Raw genomic sequence first — 6,842 nt, 5'->3', positions numbered from 1 at the left:
TTCAGACAGTACCTTCTGAAAATATTTCTTAAGGTAAGGTCGTGGGGATTAGTTTAGGTGCTAACTAAACCTTGGCTAGAAAAAGTTTGCTTTAAAGCCACAACTAGTTGAAAGGCCTACTTTAAGTGGTGATATTGAAATTCATTTGCTCCAGTGTGCCCCTCCGTCCGTTTCTTTTATGTCCATCTAAAGATGCATACGTTCAATTTTTGATGTAGATTGATTTCCCATCTTAGTTTCGTCTACGGAATTCTACATCTTCAGTTCAGCACAACATTGTGGTAATGAAGGGAAAGTCACCACATTTACAAGCCGAGTGCACGTAGCTTATCCCACCTCGTTAGAGAGAAAACTTACCTGTATTTGAATTAATGAACGTGAACAGAGAAGAGAAAATTTTAATACACATTTATTTTACAACTATATAATTTATATTATATACATTACCACATTTCCTTCACTTTCCATCACAAATTTGCTGAGGTCATAACCTTGTACTTACCATTACCTTACAACCTTAAGGATGGTGGTCTACAACACCTCTAGATTGATGGAGAAAACGAAAAGTTTCGTTTTACTATTAAGACCACAGAAATACGGTAATTCCACTTCACTACCACTAACTACTAGTTATTATACTTGTTGATTTTCGCGGCTAAGATTTTCATCCTCTGAGCGAAGCCATACAATAATCGTCCTCATCTAGTCTGAGCATTGGATAGCCTCCTGATGATCAAGATTGCTGTTTTGGTTTTCCGTTTCCCTTGTTACTGCTGCGCCTCACTGCACACCTTACATGAGTGCCTTCCACAGTATTAGGGACAGCTGCTGGGCCTCACTGTAGCTACTTCTGGGACGGTTGCCAATCTTCCTCGTATTCCCTCATGACCACAGCGCCAAACCGACTCCCGCCATCAGGCCGAAACGCACAAACATTTCTGACAAAATTGAGACAACCACTTTCGCGTCAGTTTTGACACCAAGTGAATTTATACGACAATTACGTTCAAGATGCTTGGTTTTTCGTTCATGGATTGAACAGAAGCAACCAACGATGGTTGCTACTGCCCAATCCATGAAGTCCCCCCCACCACGGAAAGGTAACCAAGCTTCGGGGGGGATGGGTGTTTACCCTGACGCCAACGGAGAAACTCAATACAATATTTTTATTATAACTTTCCTTAATCTTGAAAAATGAATCAATGAGAGGGATGAATAGCCCCAGTCATATGAAGATTGGCTAACCGAGTCCTTGCGCAAAGTGATTTCTTTGAGGGTTGCTTTATGGAAGACACGGTAGCGTCGGAAGAGTTTCATTTTTTCTTTGAAGACGAAGGAAATTATCCCCGTGAATTTATGTATTTTTTTTGGGCGGGATAATGTTCCCATTTTTTTTCTTTCTTTGTTTTTCAACGTCCCTACGTAGATATTATGTGTCATCCACTACTGGGAGAAAGCCAGACTTCCGCCAGATTAACGTAATCCTTGGCAAGGCCAAACTAAAGTTGTCTTGGTGTTGGTTCCTCAGTGATAACCCAAACACAAACACAAACACACCTCCAGTGTCCACTCTAGGGCCGTGTTCTCCTACAGCACAAGCAGGAAGAAAGGACTCAGGTTCCTCACCAACTGAATCTTTTGGCACGGGGAACGTGTGTCATCTCGACACGCCTTTTAACGCCCGTACGTGGTGCGGAGGGCAGTCGGTGTGTAACGTAGGACATGTCATGTGTTATTGGTCCCAGTCGGTCTAGAACGCTGGGCCTGACATGTGTTGGGGGACCAAGTCGGTCTTGAATGGTGGGCCTGACGTGTGTTGGGGGACCAAGTCGGTCTTGAATGGTAGGCCTGACAGGTCTTGAGACCTGCCATGTCTCCCTGAAGGTGGGCCTGACAAGTGGGGTGGGCTGCATTTCCTCATGGATGGTGGGTCTGGTAGGGCGTGTGGGACGGTGAGGTTTCACTTTTGCACAGCGACCGTTGACGGAAAGTGGTGTCACGTTGGCAAGAAGTGCCTTCTTGTAGGAGGCATAGCAGGGGTACTGGATGACGGCAATCCCGCGGTGGTTCTCGTACGTGGATGCAGCCAGGATACTTCTCCGTGGTGGGGCTCGCTTCGTGGTTGGTGGATGTGGCCCTCCCCGCCACATGGTCACAGTGGTTGACCTGTTTTACGTCAACACATTACGAGGTCAACCTTCACCAAATCCATATGGCGTTCATACCAGCTTCACCCATATTCCATTTCCTCCAATTCCACTTCTGGGTATTCCACCTCCATATCCACACAGCCAAATTCCACTCCATCCATGACTTCCACGTCCGGGTACTCCACCAATTCCACTCCATCCATCTCTTCAACGTCTGGGTATTCCACCTCCATATCCACACAGCCAAGTTCCACTCCATCCATCACTTCCACGTCTGGGTATTCCACTTCCATGTCCACACAGCCATCGCCCATGTCAAATACATGGACATATTCAAATTCCATCTCCTGGACAAAGGAGGATCGTCCTACCTCCTTGGTGAACATTATTATATTGAAGTGTTCGAGGAAAGGTTGAGGGAGCTTGAAAGGCGGAGCAGAGATGTTCTCTCGACAGAGGTCACAGCTCAAATGATGCTCTCGGTCCGGCTCCCGCCCTTATATAACCTGGGAACTGATCATATCCTAGCATAGCTTAATATAGAGAAGTCTAATATAGTGAAGTTAATACTTTAATACAGTTAAGTTTATTTCTCAATAGTTTGATACATGTGCCTGACAACAGTTCCTTCACCCGTACAATGTCCTGTCACAGAACACAAGGATTTTCATTATAATTCGTTTTTATCAGCAGAAATTAGATTAAAGTGACTAAAGATAAGTGGTTTAATATGTTATGTGTGTTCTCTGTCATCATAAAGATGGCCATCTACCCTGATGTGTGAAGAAAACATCAATTTTGCCGAGGCTGTGGTGAAGATAAGAACACAATGTGGTCATACAATGGTGTAGTCAAGATGTGTTAGAACTATGTAGTGAAGAGGAGGATTTAGTGAAAATATATATGTTTCTTCGCGCTGAGCCATTCCATATAGATGAATATATCCATAATCTAATTGCGGTAAATTACCATATGACTTTAACGGCACCAGCCAGCAGGAAAAATATCGGATATAGGAGTGACTGAATATTTCGTCGGGTACATAAATAATTGAATATTTGGTACGATCGATCAAAATGCTTTTTATAGGCAAATAATTTCTGATTTTTCAAATGATTTTTTCCATCTGTTGGAACTGGTGTAAGTAATTAAAGATATGAAAACCGATGGAAAAGTTCAGTTTAACGCTTTTACGAATGTCTTGCTGCGTGTTTGGGAACAGCAGTAAACTACAGGAATATATTGGTCTAATGTCCCCTGCTCGTCCAACAGCAGATATTGTATGGTCTGAGACATTATTTCTGGTGGAGGTGGATTCTCTCCGGCATTGCGTAAATCACTTCCACAAACTTGCGCCATTTTGCACAAATACAGATCCGATATGATGCATTTCCCAGCTCTGTTACGTTATGGACCCTATTCATCCTAGCCTAACCTAGCCTAAATAAAAAGGTTTGGAATAATGTGCAACATTTCTCCTTCATTACAGGTGATAATAAACCTAGGCTATACAGCAACCAGGAACGTCCATATTTGTCTAACTTCTCACATGTCTGTGTCATCTGTCTGCAAACATGTCGACCATTACCATGAGGGCAATTGCGGCTTTTGATTTTGAATATCACACGTTTCCTCTCTGCCGTGAGATCTTCATACTTAAATAAAATGGTGGGCCGTAAGAAATATATGTCCATCGAAGGTCAACTATATGGCTCAGTTCCATCATCAGTTTCTAAGAAAACTGAAAAGGTGAGGTGCCAACGAGATTCGAACTCGGATTGCTGGATTTAGAGTCGAGAGTGCTAACCCTTACACCATGGGACCTGATAAGAAAAGATGTGATTTCATCTAAATGTTTTACATATAATCAACCAGAGGCCATTCCTCCCTCCCTGCCTGCAGGGTTCAAGGTTTTCTAGAAGGTTCTCGAAGATTCTGGGTAGGAACTGCCATTGAGAGGACGTAGTTATACGTATCATTAATGATATTGTTGTTGATTTTCTGATTTAGAAAGATAGATAAATAGATAGATCGGTAGATAGATAGGTAAAAAACAGATATTAGATAGATCGATAGATACGTAAGGCTGTATATGTCAATTTTCACAGAAATCATTGATATCTGCGTTATTCTGCAAGAAATACATGTACATGGATGTAGTGATAATATGGGTTACGTATAAGACCAGTCGTGTTGAGATTGTAGTGAATGTGGCCATTGACTTCAACCTTAACAGTGTAGTGAAGATAAAGTTGTAGTGAAGATAAATCTTGAAGTGACTCATAAGGTTGTTGTGAGTACAAGGATGCATCGTAAATGAGTACTTCCTACCTGAAAGTCAACAATTACAAAATTGATCAAGTATAACAACATCCTCGGACAACCAACTACAAACACCAACCATAGAGTGAACCTGACTGTCATCTAACGACGACCTCTCAAAGGTAATGATCTTACCAGAATCTTCGAGAACCTTCTAGAAAACCTTGAACCCTGCAGGCAGGGAGGGAGGAATGGCCTCTGGTTGATTATATGTAAAACATTTAGATGAAATCACATCTTTTCTTATCAGGTCCCATGGTGTAAGGGTTAGCACTCTGGACTTTGGATCCAGCAATCCGAGTTCGAATCTCGGTGGGACCTCATCTTTTCAGTTTTCTTCGATACTGATGATGGCTGCATTATTCTGTACGTTATATATACATTCATATATATACATAAATATGTATATATAAACATATATATGGAATAATATGGTTTTATCAATAGCCGGAGACCATTCCTCCCTCCTTGCCTGCAGAGTTCATAGTTTTCTGGAAGGTTCTAGAAGATTCTGGTGAGATAATTGCCATTGAGAGGACATTGTTATACTTCATATATCAATGATTCTATTATTGTTGACTTTCAGATAAAGATAGATAGATAGATAGATAGATAGTTTGATTGATAGATTGATAGAGCGATACTTAGGTATATAGATAGATAAGTTTCATCAATACTGTATCTTACGCCATCTCCTGTTGCTGGACATATGTTCAACCAGCATTGGGAAAACCTCCAGTAGACCTTAATGTAAAGCAAGATAATAACAAAACCTGCAATAAAAGAATACGATCAACTCCCCAGTGCAGAAATATTGTGACCAGAAAGTCTTCTAGCAAGATGTCAGACGCTTCCACGGCAATCACGAACATAACATCAAATATCTGAAAGTCAACAATAACAAAACTAATGATGATAATGAAACTATAACAACAAAACTGATAAACATATGGAAAATAGTGCTCTAGATTATGCCTCTAGAAAAAGAAACTTTAACGAAAACTGTGAAAAGAAATACCCATCTGGCTGATACGACACAGTAAAAGGACCATCCCACAAGCAACTCTAAACTGAACCTGACTGTCCCCTAACAACGTCCTCTCAATGGTATTTATCTTACCAGAATCTCGTAGAACTTTCCAGAAAATCAAGAACTCTGCAGGCAAGGAGGGAGGAATGGCCTCTGGCTGCTGATGATAACCACATTATTCTATATATATACTTTTACCTACAACCGAAGGTTGACCCGGCCAGCCCAAGTGGCTACAGAGGTTGTATCCATGAAAGAAACGGACCCACCAGCAGACGAATTCGGTTGGCAGGTTGTATCGAAGAAGAGGAAAAAGAAGGTTGCCCAACCAGCCCAACCAGAAGGGTGTAGCAAAGAAACGAAAGAAGGCTGCCCAACCAACCTGGGTGGTAGTAAGGATGGCTGCTCCACAACCCCAGGTCGTTAGGCAGACTGTAGCCATGGAAGAAAGGAAGGCTGCTCGTCCACCAGCCCAGGTACCGAGTGAGCGTGTAGCTATGCTGGCTGACCCACCAGCCCGGGTAGATAGCTACGCCCAGATGGCTATGTCGGGTGCAGCAAAGAAGCAAACCCCACAACTACTCCACGAGGTTTGCAAGCCTGCACCCAAAAAGATGAAGACGAAGGTTGCCACACTACCCAATGCACCACCACATGTCTAGAAAGGGAAAAGGTGGACAGAATGGCTGGAGGTCCCACTCTAACAACAAAATCACCTTAGGAGCCAAGTTCCATCCATTATTGAAAATATATATATATTTTCTTTCTTTCTTTCTTTTAAACTATCCGCCATTTCCCGCATTAGCGAGGACTCATAGGAATATATATACACATGTACATATTCTTACCTTGCTTGCCTTTATCCATTCTCGGCGCTACTCCGTGTGTGTGTGTGTGTGTGTGTGTCTGTCTGTCTGTCTGTCTGTCTGTCTATTTGTCTGCATACGTATCTTCTGCATATCGTGGAAGGCGACTGAGGGTTGGGAACTGGGGGGGTTGGAAATCTTCCCCTTCTGTATTACTTTTCAAATGAAGGAATAGAGGAAGGAGCCCAACTAAGTTTCCCTCTAGGATTCATTCACTTATTCCTGACGCTACCTTGTTCTTGCGGGAAATGGCAAACAAATATGAAAAATAAAGTATGAAAGAAAAAGACAGTGGCCAAGTGTTATGTGTTCTGTGTCCTTGATAACCATTTGATGTGACTCATTCAGATAAGGTGCAAAACGCCAGTAGTGAAGATGTACAAAGGATAATAGAACGATGTACGTACGTACGTACGTAGTGTGAGTATCTTGACTGATAGAAAGTATTGAAAGCGGCAGGAAGTAGTGAGATAT

At 42.2% G+C, this 6,842-nt stretch overlaps 1 non-coding gene across 1 annotated transcript; it reads left to right on the top strand.

The window, feature by feature from the left end:
- Positions 1-4,721: 4,721 nt before the first annotated feature.
- TRNAQ-UUG (transfer RNA glutamine (anticodon UUG)) lies at positions 4,722-4,793 on the top strand. The gene has a single exon. It is a non-coding gene; the product is annotated as a tRNA-Gln (tRNA).
- Positions 4,794-6,842: the final 2,049 nt, after the last annotated feature.

The sequence above is a fragment of the Panulirus ornatus genome, chromosome 9, assembly GCF_036320965.1.
Source record: "Panulirus ornatus isolate Po-2019 chromosome 9, ASM3632096v1, whole genome shotgun sequence".
NCBI lineage: Eukaryota > Metazoa > Arthropoda > Malacostraca > Decapoda > Palinuridae > Panulirus > Panulirus ornatus.
Note: the sequence above shows the minus strand (reverse complement) of the source record. Positions and strands in the feature narration are given on the sequence as shown.